Below are 17,453 nucleotides of genomic sequence, written 5' to 3'. Positions count from 1 at the left end.
CTGCATAAGAAGTCATTGTTCTCTAAGTCACTAACATTTTCCCTTACAAATACTATATAAGAAGTTTTTTTCTTCATGAATGTTAGCAATTCTGCGCTTTCAGGTGTCTTCAGATACTTTGAAACTCTGTTCAAATAATTGCCTACGTGACAAAAAATGCTTAGTGAAAAATTAATGTCCTAAAATTATATCTATTGAGCAAGAATCAGTGATAATTGTACTAAGTTTTTAAAAAGAGCATTGTACTCAATATAGTTAAAAATTTGATAGCTGTAAGTCTGATTTAAAATTTTTCTTGGCCAGTTGCAGTGGCTCACACCCATATCCCAGCACTTTGGGAGGTGAGGCAGGCGGATTGCTTCAGCCTAGGACTTCAAGACCAGTCTGGGCAACATGGGGAGAGCCTGTCTCTACAAAAAATTAGCCAAGCATGGTGGCTCATGCCTGTGGTCCCAGCCACTTGGGAGGCTGAAGCAGGAGAATCACCTGAGCCCAAAAGGTTGAGGTTGCAGTGAGCCATGATGGTGCTACTGCACTTCAGCCTGGGTAAAAACTATTTGTTTTTCTTAGTGATGGATGTGGTATAATATGCCCGTAGTCCCAGCTACTCAGGAGGCTGAGGTGGGAGGATTGCTTGAGGCCAGGAGTTGGAGACCAGCCTGGGCAACATAGTGAAACTCCGTCTCAATTTAAAAAATAAAATTTGTGGCTGGGCACGGTGACTCACACCTGTAATCCCAGCACTTTGGGAGGCTGAAGCAGGATAATTGCTTGAACCTGGAAGGTGGAGGTTGCAGTGAGTTGAGATCTTGCCATTGCTTTCCAGCCTGGGCGTCAGAGCAAGACTCTGTCTCAAAAATAAAATAAAATATAAAAATGAGTAATACTTGTTTTTCTTCAGAGTAGACATAAAAATGTTGATGATTTTTATAAATCTTAAACACAGCACCAAAGCTTGTTTTGAAAAATTTTGAAAACAACTTTATTGAGGTGTAATTTATCATATAACTTATCTATTAGTAGTGTACAATTCACTGATTTTTTTGTGTATTCACAGAGTTGTGCAACCATCACCACAGTCAATTTTAGGACATTTTCGTCACCTCCTGTAGAAACCCTATACCCATTAGCCGTCACCAACCCTACCTCCTGCCAGCCCTTAGCAACCACTAATCTACTTTCTGTCTATCGGTTTGCCCATTGTGGACATTTTGTTTAAATGGAACCATATGATTTGTAGTCTTTTGTGTCTCACTTCTTTCTTTCTTTCTTTTTCTTTCTGTCTTTTTTTTTGAGACAGTCTCGCTTTGTCGCCCAGGCTGGAGTGCAGTGGTTCGATCTTGGCTCACTGCAAACTCCACCTCCTGGGTGTAAGCAATTCTCCTGCCTCAGCCTCTTGAGTATCTGGGATTACAGGCACCCACTACCATGCTTGGCTGATTTTTGTATTTTTAGTAGAGATGGGGCTTCACCATGTTGGCCAGGCTGGTCTTGAACTCCTGACCTCAGGTGATCTGCCTACCTCGGCCTTCATAAATGCTGGTATTCCAGGCATGAGCCACCACAACTGTCCTGTCTTCTTTCTTTTAGCATAATGTTTTTTTGCAGTATCGACTTTATAGCATGTATCAGTATTCATTCCTTTTAATGGCCAAATAATATTCCATTGTATGGATAGACCACATTTTGTTTATCCATTCATCAGCTGTGGACATTGGGTTGTTTCCAGGCAACAATTTCTTTAATTTTTTTCTCTTTACTTTTCTTTTTAAAGTCCTTTCCCTAAAGAGAAAGAAAGTTATGTTGCCTGAAATTGAAGTTGTCCTTCCCAGTTTGCAGGAAGCATGTGATCTGTGCACTGGCGCCCTCCCACCTGTGTGGCCCTGTCTCCCACAGGTCTCCAGAAAAGGCTGTGCCAGAGATAAGAATGTGACCACTGTGTGAGGCTCTACTGCGTGGCATAAAACTATAAAAACAAGTAGCATGATAGTGTTTGATGGGCCTTTTCCCCATAGTCAACATATTTCTTTTGTACAGTCTTACGTGCTGGCACACTTCTTTTGTAGGATTCCCCCACCCATATTGGCAGGTCTTTTTTGTAGACTTTTTTCCAAGTCAGCACATTTTTGCGAGAACGCTATGAACAAGATACATTTGCTTACATTGCCTGTGAAAACAATGAAGAGTTTTGATAGAAAGCATTTAAATGCTATTCATTTTTTCATTTTAATTTGATTTATACGCGAGTACTTATAATGCTTGGATTAAATGGAAAAACAGGAAAGTAAAGAGTTCTCTAGTAGAAAAGAATGCCTTGAAATAGGATCACAGCCTAAAGCTGTGATAGCCACCGTGGGTGAATGACTAGATTGAGTCTATTTTTTTTTTAGATGGAGTTTTGCTCTTGTTGCCCAGGCTGGAGTGCAGTGGTGCGATCTTGGCTCACTGCAACTTCTGCCTCCCAGGTTCAAGCGATTCTCCTGCCTAAGCCTCCCGAGTAGCTTGGGACTACAGGCTTGGCCACTATGCCAAGCTAACTTTTTGTATTTTAGTTGAAATGGGATTTTACCACATTGGCCAGGCTAGTCTTGACCTCCTGACTTCAGGTGATCCTCCTGTCTTGGCCTCCCAAGGTGTTGGTGTGATGGGCGTGAGCCACCATGCCCAACCGGGCCGAATTTTTATATTCAAGAACAATTCCTCTTATTTTCTTAATCACCTGTTAATTCCTTAAGGGTTATGAAAACCATGAATTCACATTTTCTGAAGTGGAGATTATAGGTATGAATTGATTTTGACCAAAGTACTGGTAATGATTATTTGCCCTGTTTGTACGCAGTGTGTTCCCAGAAGTTCCCTTCCTGTGTCTATGTGTTTTCTTCATCTGCAAAGGCCTTTTCCTATAAAAGGGCTAATGACAGTGTGCGTAGAATTATCAAAGCTGATTCAAGGGTCCTTAGAAATGAGATATTTTGAGGAAGAGGGAGAAATTTGCTAAAGGATTCAAAATTACCCTGAGTTGATCACTATACATTATATATATTGCACCATCACTATGTGTCTCATAAATATGTACAATTATTATTTGTCAATTAAAAAAAGAAGTAAGATGTTTGTCAACTGTATATCTATAATCTTCTACCTGAGTATTAGTTGCACATCTATGGTCTTTTCCAGACTTCATCAAGATTAGTTTTTATATTAATCTTTTCTGGAAGCATCACTTTTTCCTATATCTGGTCTTCCTGTCTATGATCTGGGCACATAGTATTTAATTGAGTTAAAAGGAAGCGTATTCTGCTGATTTATTTCTTATTGATAAATACTTCACATGGTTTCTGGCATTTTGTTAGAAAAATGCTGAATATAAAACACAATGAGTTTGTGTCCTTTGTAGGGACATGGATGAATCTGGAAATTATCATTCTCAGCAAACTGACACAAGAACAGAAAATCAAACTCCACATGTTCTCACTCATAGGCGGGTATTGAACAATGAGAACACATGAGCACAGGGAGGGGAGCATCACACACTGTGGTCTGTTTGGGGCGGCCAAGGGAGGGACAACAGGGTGGTGGGGAGGTCAGGGAGGGATAACATGGGGAGAAATGGCAGATATAGGTGATAGGGGATGAAGGCAGCAAACCACCTTGCCATGTATGTACCTATGCAATAAACCTGCGTGATCTGCACATGTACCGCAGAACCTAAAGTACAATTAAAAAATTTTTTTAACTACTAAAAAGAAATAACATGGAAGAAAATAGTATTTTAGAGTATTTTAGGTTTTAGGATGAATGGTTAAATGCAATCATTATCATAATTCTTTCAAAATGATCAATATTAATTTTATACTTTTCCATTTGGAGTATCAATATTCATAGTCTTATTAAAACAGCTTCTGGTAATAATTCATCTAACCATTAACAGATAATTTTCAAAGGTATATAAAGACCACTACCCTGTTCTCAATGAGCTTCTAAATAGATAGGAAGATCCAGCTGAAACATGAAACAATAGAGCAAGAAAGTGCTTCCTGCGTAGCTGGGCAGTGGGAAAGCAGCGGAGAAAAAGTGCTAGCTGGGCTGCAGGTCACTGGAGAGGGTGCATGGGCTTAGAACTTGAGCTGGCTTGGAAGTTGGTGTGGGCAAAGGTAGGCTCCGAAAGTTCAGTCACCTGAAGTGTTGGAAAGTGAAATGCCTGGGAACTTTGGGTATTTATGTTAAAACACTGTGAAATTTGTATTCTGTTCCACAGAATAGCTGAATTCATTCTAGAATAAAATATATGCATTGCAGTGAAAAAAAAAGAAAAATGCTGAATTGAACCTCTTGACACAGTGTTTTCGTTCTTTTGAGTATTTCCTTAGGATACGATTTTCAGGAGTTGGATTATTAGGTCAAAGGGTATGAACATTTTTATGACTGATAATTCTGTCAGGTTGTTGGAAAGAAGGGGTGAGCCAGGTCATATGACATTCACTGTACTTGTGTTCCTGCTTTCCCTAGTCTTTTTGGTAGGATTATTTTTCTTCTTGCTCTATTAGCAGGAACAAAAAGAGCCCTATTTCTGTTCATGGCTGTAAGGTAAAAACGGTTTCTACCTCAAATGTTGATTTACCTGTGTGTATAGTGCCTAGGTCTGAAGTCTTCATTCGGACTTAACCATGGGTTGGTAAACTTTTTCAATAAAGGACCAGATAGCAAATATTTTTGGCTTTGCAGCCATTGTGGTGTGAAAGCAGCTACAGGCACATATGTGAGTGAACGAGCACAGCTGTATCCCTACACAACTTTATCTATGGGCGCTGAAAGTTGATTCCATATCATTTTCATGTAGCATGAAATATTATTCTTTAAGTTTTTCAACCAATTTAAAATATGAAAACCATTCTTACTTCAAGGGCCACACAGAAAACAGTCAGGGGGATCCCAGGACTGTGGGCTGGGCCATAGTCTGCTGAATCCTGGTCTAAATAAGAACCTTTCAGCCTGGGCAACACAGTGAGACCCTGTCTCTATGAAAAATTTTTTAAAAATCACCCAAGTGTGGTGGCACACACCTGTAGTCCCAGCTACTCAGGAGGCTGAGGCAGGAGGATTACTTGAGCCTGGGAGTTTGAGGCTGCAGTGAGCCATGATTGCACCACTGCACTACAGCCTGGGCAACAGAGTGAGACCTTGTCTGGAAAAAAAAAAAAAAGAACTGCACATTGAATGAACTCCATGGATGAGGCAGTGCCTAGACAGACTTGAAAGACAGTATCTCCCCACTTCTCTACTGGCTTGCATACATATCCTATTTCATAATAGAGAATAGGACTAAGGGGGCTTTCAGAAGCCATTTGATCTAACCTCTTTATTTTTCAGCTGAGGACATGGAGGGCTGACAGATGAAGTGACACACAGTTGAGAGACTCAGAATCAGGGCTGGGACACTCTTCCCACATTATTTTCTAGTATTCTAATAAAACATGCTGCCCTTGCCCCCCCATCTAATGTTATAATCACTTTCCAAAATGTAACTCTTGGCCAGGCGTGGTGGCTTACACCTCTAATCCCAGGACGTTGGGAGGCCAAGGTGGCTGAATCACTTGAGGTCAGGAGTTTGAGACCAGCCTGGCCATCATGGTGGAACCTTGTCTCTACTAAAAATACAAAAATTAGCCAGGCATGGTGGCACATGCCTGTAGTCCTAGCTACTCAAGAGGCTGAGGCAGGAGAATCACTTGAACCTGGGAAGCGGAGGTTGCAGTGAGCCGAGATCATGCCACTGCATTCCAGCCTGGATGACAGAGTGAGACTCCGTCCCAAAAAAAAAAAAAAAAAAAAGTAACTCTTCAAGCACACATTTTACAATTGTTAGACTCCTCGATGCTCTACCCTTCAGATCTGTATATTTTGTTCCATGTAAATTGTACCTTGATTTTTAAAAAACTCATTTTTTCCCCTTTTTAAAATGTTTTAAATATTAAAAAATAGAGATGGGGGTCTCTCTTTGTTGTCAAGGCTGGTCTGTAACTCCTGACCTCAAGGAATCCTCCTGCTTCAGCCTCCCAAAGTGTTGGGATTATAGGCATGAGTCACTGTGTCTAGCCCTAAAAACACTTACACTGCCTGGGAAGTTAGATAGTAGGGCTTGTCTCCTTACAGTGATGCCATTAGTTGATTAATGAACTCATCAGATGATTTTTGAAAAGCAGGGAGAAGTGGCACAGGGTGGGTAAGCCTTAAGTGGGGTGCTTTGAAAAGTGAGAATATAGAATGAGGAGATGGAGGGATCAGGCTCACATGAGAGGGGAGCCAGGGGAACAATGAGGAACTAAGTTATTAGACGGTTTAAGACTCCAAAAATAAACTTAATTGTTTTGCTCATGGCTCTCAAATGAGAGCACAAAAGATGGGAACATGATAAAGCACAAGGAATTCAGACAAGGTTCAGAGCTCATTCAGGGATGGCCAGCAACTTGGTAGTGTCTCTAACATATTACAAGACCCTGGACTTCATTTGCTTGGTCAAGTCCCAGATGTGTTGCCAAGACATCCAGTAAGGGAGGCAAGACTTTGTGATGAGTGTGGTTTCCAAACCAAACTGCCACCTGCTAGAAAGAACATGGTTTTCAGACCATTACAGTTCACGTGTTTGAATACTGCAAATCCGGTGTATGTGCATTTAGTAGGAATGCTAGCCCCAACCTTATTTATTTATTTCTTTATTTTAGGGACAGGGTTTGCTCTGTTGCCCAGGCTGAAGTGCAGTGGTATGATCATAGCTCGCTGTAGCCTCGAGCTCCTGGGCCCAAGCAGTCCTCCTGCCTCCGCCTCCTGAGTAGCTGGGACTACAGCCACATGCCACCATGTCTGACTATTTAAAAAAGATTTTTTTTTTTTGAGACAAAGTCTCACTCCTTCATCCAGGCTGGAGTTGCAGTGGCACAATCTTGGCTCACTGCAACCTCCACCGTTCAAGCAATTCTCCTATCTCAGCCTCCCGAGTAGCTGGGACTACAGGGACCTGCCACCACACCCAGCTAATTTTTGTATTTTTAGTAGAGACAGGTTTCACCATATTGGTCAGGCTGGTCTTGAACTCCTGACCTCAGGTGATCCGCCTGCCTCAGCCTCCCAAAGTGCTGTGATTACAGGTGTGAGACACCGTGCCTGGCCTAAAATTTTTGTAGAGATGGGGTCTCTATGTTGCCCAGGGTGGTCTTGAACTCTTGGCCTCAAGAGATCCTCAATGACCTTTGGTACGCTTTTTCAATAAAGGGCCAGACAGTAAATATTTTTGGCTTTGCAGCCATTGTGGTGTGAAAGCAGCTACAGACAAATGTGAGTGAATGAGCATGGCTGTGTCCCAACAGAGCTTTATTTATGGGTGCTGAAAGTTGATTTCATGTCATTTTCACATGGCATGAAATGTTATTCTTCATTTTGTCCAGCTATAAACCTAATTTAAAGCTCCCAAATTCTCTATGCCCTCCAAACCAGCATCCAAACAGTTACGGACCCTTACCCTTAGAAACAGGGGAATGCCACGAGGTGGAAAGGTGCAGAGAAGACCCAAGGGCTTGAGGAGAGATAGCAGGGAAGAGGTCGGCCATGAGCACGGGGGTGTGCTGTGGACTTGCTACAGGGAGGTGTATCTGGTCCAGTTAAGCATGCAACACAGCAAACTTGAAGGAATTAGGAACCCAGGGCAGTGTAGTTTATGCAGCTGGAGACCAGGACCTGGTGATTTCCAGAGTTGTGTGAAGCTGGCCCTCATCCTCAAAGCAGATGACATGGGGACAGTGAAGTTTGATGCAGGCAGATGACAGCTGGCAGAGAAGGCCAGGGAGAGCTCCTCAGGGTGATGCTTGCAGGAGTGTGACTTGACTCTGGGATGCAAGACACCAGTGAAGCCTTCTGGACCTGGCAGGTGAAAACTGAATGCTTTAAGGAAAGGTTTCATTCCTTTCAGGGATCTTCTCTGCATTTCCTCATATTGAAGAAGAAGAACTTGACTAAAATGACCAGTTCTGCTTTAATGTAAGGAAGAAAGGGTTTTGTTTGGAAAGAAACGAGGCACGAGGCCCATTAAAAAGATACTGAGTGAGACCCAGTGCTGAGAGTCCTGGTACAATTCATGGCGTTGCAGTTGCAGAGTGGTAACATCTAAAAGGTGAAAGAGCTGCAAGAAATGGGGAGTTTTCAGGGCTAGGAAAATGGCTTTTGGTTTCTTGTCTCTTATCAAAGCATTGATATAGAAAAACAGCTTCTAGTTCCTGATGTGATTGGATTAGGAAGTTTAAAAAAAATAAAACCAACACTGAACATCCGTGAAACATCAGAGCAGGAGGAAAAAAACAACATACAAAAAAAATCCTCAGCTGAGTTAGTTGATTTACATAACAGTTTAAAAGAGGTCGCCAGGGATTTAGGGACCCTGAGAGTCCATGCCATGGTAATTTGTCCTTGTGCTGAGACAGATATTCCAGAGGAGCGCGGCAGGGCTTTGTGAGAGCCTCATGCCACTTGGCGGGCCTCCTGCCTGCCCCCAGAGCCCAGGTCCGCACTGCAGGGTGGCTCTTTTCTTACTACTTCTTGCCTTCTACTTGGGAAACCATTCACTAAAGTGTGTTAATATAGAGGTTCATAGGTCTGGGACGTAGCACCTTTCATCCTAACAACAGATGACATTCCTGCCCCTTTCTAGACAGGCACTTGTCCTCATCACTTCACTGACAGGAACTAGTGGAGTGGTTAAGAGCTCAGTCCTTGGCTGTGTAGAGCTAAGCACCCTCACCACGCCTCAGTTTCTGCATCTGAAAGACAGAGATAAGAGTGCAGGCCTCTTGGGGTTCCCGTGAGGGTTAAATAATGGTATGCCTGAGCCCTTGGAAACAGTGCCTGGCACAGAAAAGGCACCGTTCAAATGTGGCTGATGTTTGAGAGCATTGATCTATGATCTCAAAGCTCGAGGCAAACGTCAGTTAGTGACCTGGCATTAAGAATGAGGTCCCACTAGGGCAGTGGGAGGGAAGAAGAGGCTTCCCCTTGCTCTGGCAGTTCCTTTCTATTCTGTCTTTCTTGGCTGCTAGCTCCCCACCTGCCAATGCATAGGATCTAAGAAAAGAGACATCAAGAATGAGATAAGAATAGTAAATGGAAAACAGATGAAATGAAAGTGATGAAAAGTGGGGCGCAGTGGCTCATACCTGTAATCCCAGCACTTTGTGAGGCTGAGATGGGTAAATCACTTGAGGTCAGAAGTTCAAGACCAGCCTGGCCAATCCCATCTCTACTAAAAATACAAAAATGAGCTAGGTGTGGTGGTGCATACCTGTAATCCCAGCTACTTGGGAGGCTGAGGCAGGAGAATTGCTTGAACCCGGGAGGTGGAGATTGCAGTGAGCTGAGATAGCGCCACTGTACTCTGGCCTGGGAGACAGAGCGAGACTCCATATTTAAAAAAAAGAAAAAGAAAGTGATGAAGAAGAATGTAATGCTATAATATAGAGTTAAAAGCAAGACACATTTTTCAACTTCTTTATTTCAATAAAAGAAATATTATACAAAAATTGGAGAATTGATATTCTAAAATTCAAAAATAAGAAATAAAGAAAAAATATAGGAGAAAATGAAGGAGAAATAAAGGACCCAGCGGTGGCTGGCTGCAACTCAGCACCTTCTGAGCACCAGTAATTAAGACATTCCTCTCATCACCCCTAGGACCTAGTTACCGTTTTGCACAAAAGAAAGGAAATTTAGCCAGGTTAGGTCACTCATCCAGGTCACTTGTTAGAAAGTCATTTCGCAGTATGAAATGGCTGGACCTTAATCAAAGAGGGGGCAGAAAGACCCAAATAGCTCCCAGAGCTGAATGCTGCCCTCACTGAGAATCCCGAGAAAAGGTTCTGCAGGTTTCAAGAGGGTCTTGTGGGAGGAGAGCAGGGGGTGCAGAAAGTGAAGACCCTACCCCAGGCCTCTTCTGAAACCCTGTCTGAAACCACGGGTTTAGCTTAAGGAAACACACAAGCACTGAATCAGTTTTGCACTGAGTATCTCGGTCAGTAGGGCCAGGGAGGGAATGCAGACAGGCAGGTGTGAGAAATGCCACAGCTGAAGCTTAAGGATCAGCAGCAGCTACACCAAGCCTCAGAGTTAGAGAGGCAGTAGGGACTAGTGGAGACTGTGGCAAATCAGTAGGCATGTGCCCCATTAAAGAAGTGACTTCCACAGCTGATAGTTGCATGAAGAACTGTGGATTCACTGCTGCCAGTCTCCTACATTTTCAAGAGTGTCTGGAAATCTGGAGTTTTATGTAAAATCTCCTGACTTTTAAATATTGGCAACTTACTTACATTTTTACAATATTTCATGTCTGCCAGCACTGTGCAAGCCAAATACAACAAATATCTGCACCCTGGGCAGCCTCTGAGGATCTTTGGATTAGATAAGCATCATCAAATTCTTGTACATACAAGAGATCTCTGGTCCTTAAAAAGCCTAATTAGCAGAAGACATGGTTGTGGGTAGTCTTAAAAGTGAAGTAAATTAAGATAGTGGTGCAACAAAGACATTTGTGTTAAAGCAAGGCAGTTCTGAGAAGAGAGGTAGTGAAGCCCAGCAGGCAGTGGTTTTACTTTTTTATTAGGTTGGTGCAAAAGTCATTGTGGTTTTTGCCATCAAAAGTAATGGGATTTCGTATTAGATGATATGGTGATTACCTTTAGCCCCCTGGAAATAGGAGGTATGGCACCAAGGGAAAGATAAGGATCAGAAGGTATAGAATGGGAGTGGACAGCGTGTGGATGACAGCTTTCAGGGGAGCCAATGTGGGAGAAGAAGGGAGGGTATAGTCTTGGGCAGGGGTCCCCAGTTGAGGATGACGAACAGGTAGATGGGACAAAAAGCACCCGGAGGAGCAGAGGTTGTGGAAGAGGAAGGGTGACAGCTGAAGACAGACCTGCTGGATTTTAGAGAGCAGTTTTGTAAAGTCACAGGAACAAAAGCCAGGTTGCAAAGGGTAGGAGTGGGAGGTTTGAATAAAGGGTGAGTCAGAGCAAGAGGGCATTGTGGACAAGAGTGGGGCTGGATGACTTTTATTTTTTATTAAAAAAATTTTTAATTGTGGTAAAATATACATAACATAAGATTTACCATCTTAACCATTTCCAAGTTCAATTGTGTTAAGTACATTGCACTGTTGTACAACCAGTCTCCAGAACTCGTCTCATCTTGCAAAACAGGAAACTATACCCATTAAACAGCAACTCCCCATTCCCCTGGCCCCTGGCAACCAACATTCTATTTTCTCCCCTTCCCCTTCCCCTTCCCCTCCCCTTCCCTCTCTTCTCTTCTCTTCTCCCCTCCCCTCCCCTCCCCTCCCCTCCCCTCCCCTTCCCTCCCCTCCCCTCCCTTTTCCCTTTCCCTCCCCTCCCCTCTCCTCCCCTCCCCTCCCCTCCCCTCCCCTCCCCTCTCCACCCCTCCCCTCCCCTCCCCTCCCCTCTCCACTGGCACAATCTTGGCTCAGTGCAACCTCTGCTTCCTAGGTTCAAGTGATTCTCCTGCCTCAGCCTCTTGAGTAGCTGGGATTACAGGCATCTGCCACTATGCCCAGCTAATTTTTGTATTTTTAGTAGAGATGGGGTTTTACCATGTTGACCAGCCTGGTCTCAAACTCCTGACCTCAAGTGATCTGCTTGCCTTGGCCTCCCAAAGTGCTGGGATTACAGGCATGAGTCACCACACCAGGCCTCTATTATCCGTCTCTATGGGTTTGACTGCTGTAGATGATACCGAGAGGAGACAGGGAAATACTGGGTAGAAGAGGGTGATTCTCCAGCAAAGGCCCCACCCTCAAGCCTGGAAACCTGTGGCCCTATGTAAGAACAGGCATTCCTGTTTTCACACCAAATGTTGCCTTTTGGTCCACCATGCCCCCATCCTGTACCATTTACACCCCAAACCCCAGGCTCCATGAGCAGAAGAGCAGTGTGACAGAGAAGGAGAGAAGAGAAGGAACATCTGAACATGGAGAGGAGTTCGGCTGGGGACCGTTGGAGAGGAGATCGGCCGCTGGACGGCTAAACTCCAAGGGAAAATCATCTTCCCACTCTATCTCCTTTCCAGCTTCCCTTCCATCCCACTGAGAGCCACCTCCACCACTCAATAAAACCCTCACATTCTCCACCACTTAATAAAATCTCCACATTCACCATCTTATAAGTCCATGTGTGAACTGATTCTTTCTGGATGCCGGACAAGAACCTGGGTACCAAGAAGGCACTGAGCTGGTTAACACTTAAGCCATCTGTGGACAGCAGAGCTAAAAGAGCACTGTAGCAAGCCCACTGGAGTTTTGGGTATTCACCCTAGACACTACTTGGGGCCGGAGCCCAAAAGCGCTCGCCCTGAATCCTGTACCTGCCTGTCTATGTGCTCCCCCTACCATAAGGGGTTTGAGTGCTCATGGTGAATGAAAGATGAACCACACCCCTGTTACATGTCCTTTGAGAGGGGTCAAGGAACTCTCATTTAATCAATACTGCCTATGAGTGGAATCACACAGTATTTGTCCTTTTATGAGTGGCTTATTTCACTTCACATGTTGTCTCCAAGTTTCATCTATATTGTAGCATGGGAAAGGATTTCCTTCCTTTTGAATGTAGAATAATATTCCATAGTGTGGATGGATATGCACATTTTGTTTATCCATTCGTCCTTCAGTGAACATTTGGGTTGCTTCCACCTTTTAACTTGTGTAGCTTTTTGGGGGGGATATTTTGGCTCTCAAAAGGAGAAAGAAAAAATTAGGTTAAGTTGCTAGGATTACTCACGTGAGGGTAGTAATGGGCAAGACTATAAAAGGGGTAAAAATATATTATGTATGAGGCAGTATCTACCCAGTACCAAAGTAGAGAAAGAGATGGTATAATTTGGAAAGGTGGTTTTTTTTCTGATAACCCTTTTATCTGCATTATTGGTGTCTTTCTGCCTTCACTGAGAGTGCTTTATAGGTTCCAAGACTTCTGTTGGTTTTCTTTCTCTAAAGCTTTGCTGACGTTTACTACTTAAGTGAACATTTTATTTTGTCTCCAAAAAGACTAGGACAGAAAGGAAGACTGAGTCACTTTGTTATTGAGATTTTCCCCCATTCCTAGGATCATTACATAACACCTGTGTCAGACGACTGCTCTTAAGAACGTGGTGTGGCCGGGCGCGGTGGCTCAAGCCTGTAATCCCAGCACTTTGGGAGGCCGAGGCGAGTGGGTCACTAGGTCAAGAGATCGAGACCATTCTGGTCAACATGGTGAAACCCCGTCTCTACTAAAAATACAAAAAATTAGCTGGGCATGGTGGCGCGTGTCTGTAATCCCAGCTACTCAGGAGGCTGAGGCAGGAGAATTGACTGAACCCAGGAGGTGGAAGTTGCGGTGAGCCAAGATCGTGCCATTGCACTCCAGCCTGGGTAACAAGAGCGAAACTCCGTCTCAAAAAAAAAAAAAAAAAAAAAAAGAACGTGGTGTGTATACCTCTCAGTTTCTGACTCTACTCCTAGATACATTTTACATTCAGCAGCATCTAGCATTTTGGCTTGTCATGGAATGTTCTCCAACTGCACTTTCAATTATGGTGTACATTAGTTGATTCCTAACCAGAAATGCACATCGGAGTGACTAGTGGTGCGTTTTTAAAACCCACATGCCTGGACACTCTTCTGACAGTAATCAAATCAGAATCGATGATACCGGGGTGTCAGGGCTCCAGAATGAGCATTCTTAGTTTTATTTTGTTTTCAGGATGTTCTCAAATAGAATTTCACTGGTAGCATTCTCAACTGATTCTCAACATAGAGTTTTTAAGGAAATTTTAATTTATCCTTTTTCACAAGATAGCAATGGATTAAATTTGTAAATTCATTTCTGACAGACTTGTAAGCAAGGAAGAAAGATTTTGAATGCACAAAATAGAATTTCCAAAGTTCTGAAAACATGTTTCATTGTATACCATATCTGTTGTATGTTGATTTCATTCAACAAATCTTTATTGAGTACCTGCTTATGTGCTAGGTGCTGGTCTTAAGAATTGAGGGAATGGGCTGGGCGGTGTGGCTCACACCTGTAATCTCAGCACTTTGGGAGGCTGAGGCTGGCGGATCACAAGGTCAGGAGATTGAGACCATTCTGGCTAACACAGTGAAACACCATCTCTACTGAAAATATAAAAAATTAGCCAGGCATGGTGGCACGTGCCTGTAGTTCCAGCTACTTGGGAGGCTGAGGCAGAAGAATCACTTGAACCTGGGAGGTGGAGGTTGGAGTGAGCCAAGATGGTGCCACTGCACTCTAGCCTGGGCAACAGAGCAAGAGTCTATCTAAAAAACAACAACAACAACAAAAGAATTGAGGGGATGACTGCTGGGTATACACCCTAAAGAAAGGAAATTAGTATATCAAAGAGATATCTGCAGTCTGATGTCTGTTGCGGCACCTGTCATAATAGCCACATTTGGAAGCAACCTAATTGCCCATCAACAGATGAATGGATAAAGAAAATGTACTTATACACAATGGAGTACTATTCAGCTATAGAAAAGAATGAGATCCTGTCATTTGCAACAGCATAGATGGAACTGGAGATCATTATGTTAAGTGAAATAAGCCAGGCACAGAAAGACAAACATCACATGTTCTCATTTATTTGTGGGATCTAAAAATCAAAACAATTGTACCCATGGAGATAGAGAGTAGAAGGATGGTTGCCAGAGGCTGGGAAGGGTAGTGGGGTGGGGCTGGTGGGGAGGTGAGGATTGTTAATGGATTCAAAAAAGTAGAAAGAATGAATTTGATAGCACAACAGGGTGACTATAGTCAGTAATAACTTAATTGTACATTTTAAAATAATCTTAAAATAGTGTAATCGGGTTGTTTGAACTCAAAGAATAAATGCTTGAGGGGATGGATATCCCATTCTCCATGATGTGATTATTACACATTGTATGCCTGTATCAAAACATCTCATGTACCCTCTAAATATATATACCTACTATGTACCCACAAAACTTAAAAATTAAAAAAAGTAATTGAAAAAGAAAAGTAATTGAGGGGTCAGGTTCCTATTTTGTCTGTTACCTTCTAGAGCTTATGTTCTAGGTCCATTCATTTGGATTTTATTGCCTGGACATAACAATAGCAATCACCTACATGGTCCACCTCTGTTCTCAGTGCTTCCCGTATTTTGATTTATTTAATCCTTACAACAACTCTGTGAAGCAGGAACTATCATAATCCTTATTTTGTAGATGAGGAAACTGAGGTAGAGAGGTTAAATAATATGCCCAAGCCACACATCCATTAAATAGTAGAGTGGAATTTAAAGCCAGGCAGTCTGACTCCAGAGTCACTACACTCCCCACCCCTTTCTGTCACCTCTGAGATATATTAGCAAATACACAGTCTGCTTTAAGCCAGGCAGCAGCCAGAAACTATTCAGTTTCAAAAGTTCTCATAATATCCTGCTAGTCCCCTTGATTCGAAGATACAATTCCTTATATCCTAATTTGGAGATTTGTGCCATTTTCCCCATCATCTCAAGAAATGTTGGCCGACTCTATTATTGAATTTACGGTCACCTATTATAATGAAGGAAACAGAAAAGAAATTTTGGGCTATAGGAGGAAAAGATCAGTGTCAAAGTCAGAGGTCGCAGGAGACTTAGTAGTCTCTGAAGCAGCTTCCTGATGCTTCTGTTTTCTTTCTTTCTTTTTTTTTTTCTTTTGAGATGGAGTCTGTCTCTGTTGCCCAGGATGGAGTGTAATGGCTTGATCTCGGCTCACTGCAACCTCCGTCTCCCGGTTTCAAGCAATTATTCTGCCTCAGCCTCCCAAGTAGCTGGGACTACAGGCATGCACCACCACACTCAGCTAATTTTTGTATTTTTAGTAGAGATGGGGTTTCGCCATGTTGGGCAGGCTGGTCTCAAACTCCTGACCTCAAGTTATCTGCCTACCTGCTTCAGCCTCCCAAAGTGCTGGGATTACAGGTGTGAGCCACCATGACTGCCTTCCTGATGCTTCTATGTTTTCTTTCCTTTTTCTTTTTTTTTTTTTTTTGAGATGGAGTGTCACTCTGTTGCCCAGGCTGGAGTGCAGTGACATGATCTTGGCTCACTGCAACTTCCACCTCCTGGGTTCAATCGATTCTCCTGCCTCAGCCTCCTGAGTAGCTGGGATTACAGGAGGTACATGCCACCATGCCCAGCTAATTTTTGTATTTTTAGTAGAGATGGGGTTTCACCATGTTCATCAGATTGGTCTCGAACTCCTGACCTCATGATCTGCCTGCCTCGGCCTCCCAAAGTACTGGGATTACAGGCGTGAGCCACCATGCCCGGCCTGCTTCTATGTTTTCTAACTGTTTATTATTGTGCTTTATTTCCCATTTTTCTTTTAATGTTTATGAAGCAATTGTTTTAGTTTAGGCTATCCTGAATGACCCCTGTCAGTGGTATGCTGGCTTTCTCTCAAAGGAACTCCCTGTCCCCACCATTCCCCTTTTTTCTAAAATATATACCTTAAATATTCACTATCATTCATATCATCACCAGGGAGCCCAGTCTGTATGGACAGACTTGCAACCAGAAGTTCAGCTGGGATCATTGATCGTACAGAGTTATGAGAATACAACCCACTGTGTTTCCTTGATCTAAATCAAAAGCTCAAACAAGACACAAAGAAAGCATTTATTTGGTTTTTCTTGGTTGAAACATCCTGTTCCAGCCTCATGATGTCTTTGAAAGTCTGATAATTCCCTTCCTGTTGAACTGAGCATGATTCCCGATTCTGTTGGAATTTGAGGATGACTTCTAGCACTCATATCTTCTCACCCCTTGGCTGTGTATCTGGGGTCTGCATTTTGAGGGCTGGTGCTGTAGGAAGAGTTTCTGGCCTGCTCAGATTGCTCCAGTGCTGGAACCCACTTGGTCCCTGGACCATCCTGCTTCTCCACATGCTCCAATGGGGCATTCTTGAGAGGTGTTTGGTGATGAATCTGACTCCTATTCACCTGACACTGCAGTCACTAGGCAGCTCTCTGATCACCGTATCCATTGTCGCATTGGTCGTGCCCAGGGTTCTGCGCTTAGCTGCAGTGCCTCAGCTACACAGCCATGTTTAGGCAGCTCCCAGATGATTCTCATCCACACACTCCTGGTTAAGAGCCATTGGCATAGATGTGCTATCATTTAATCCACCAATTCTTCTATTCTTGATGCTCAGCTTGCTTCCAATTGTTTGCTATTAAATAAAGCAGCAGTACACATCTTTGTGGTTAAATCTTTGTCCTCATTTCTATTTTCTGGTATAAATTCTGAGAATTCAAATTATAGGATCATAAGACAGGTACATTTTTAAGGTGGGGTACATTTTGAATGTGGTCAGTACTATGTGAAAATCTGGAGGTGGCTGG

General features: G+C 43.1%; 1 protein-coding gene across 32 annotated transcripts in view; it reads left to right on the top strand.

The window, feature by feature from the left end:
* The window catches only part of CTPS2 (CTP synthase 2), a 229,244-nt gene that overhangs the window by 68,683 nt on the left and 143,108 nt on the right, over window positions 1–17,453 (top strand). The window lies entirely within an intron of this gene.

The sequence above is a fragment of the Callithrix jacchus genome, chromosome X, assembly GCF_049354715.1.
Source record: "Callithrix jacchus isolate 240 chromosome X, calJac240_pri, whole genome shotgun sequence".
NCBI classification, from domain to species: domain Eukaryota; kingdom Metazoa; phylum Chordata; class Mammalia; order Primates; family Cebidae; genus Callithrix; species Callithrix jacchus.
Note: the sequence above shows the minus strand (reverse complement) of the source record. Positions and strands in the feature narration are given on the sequence as shown.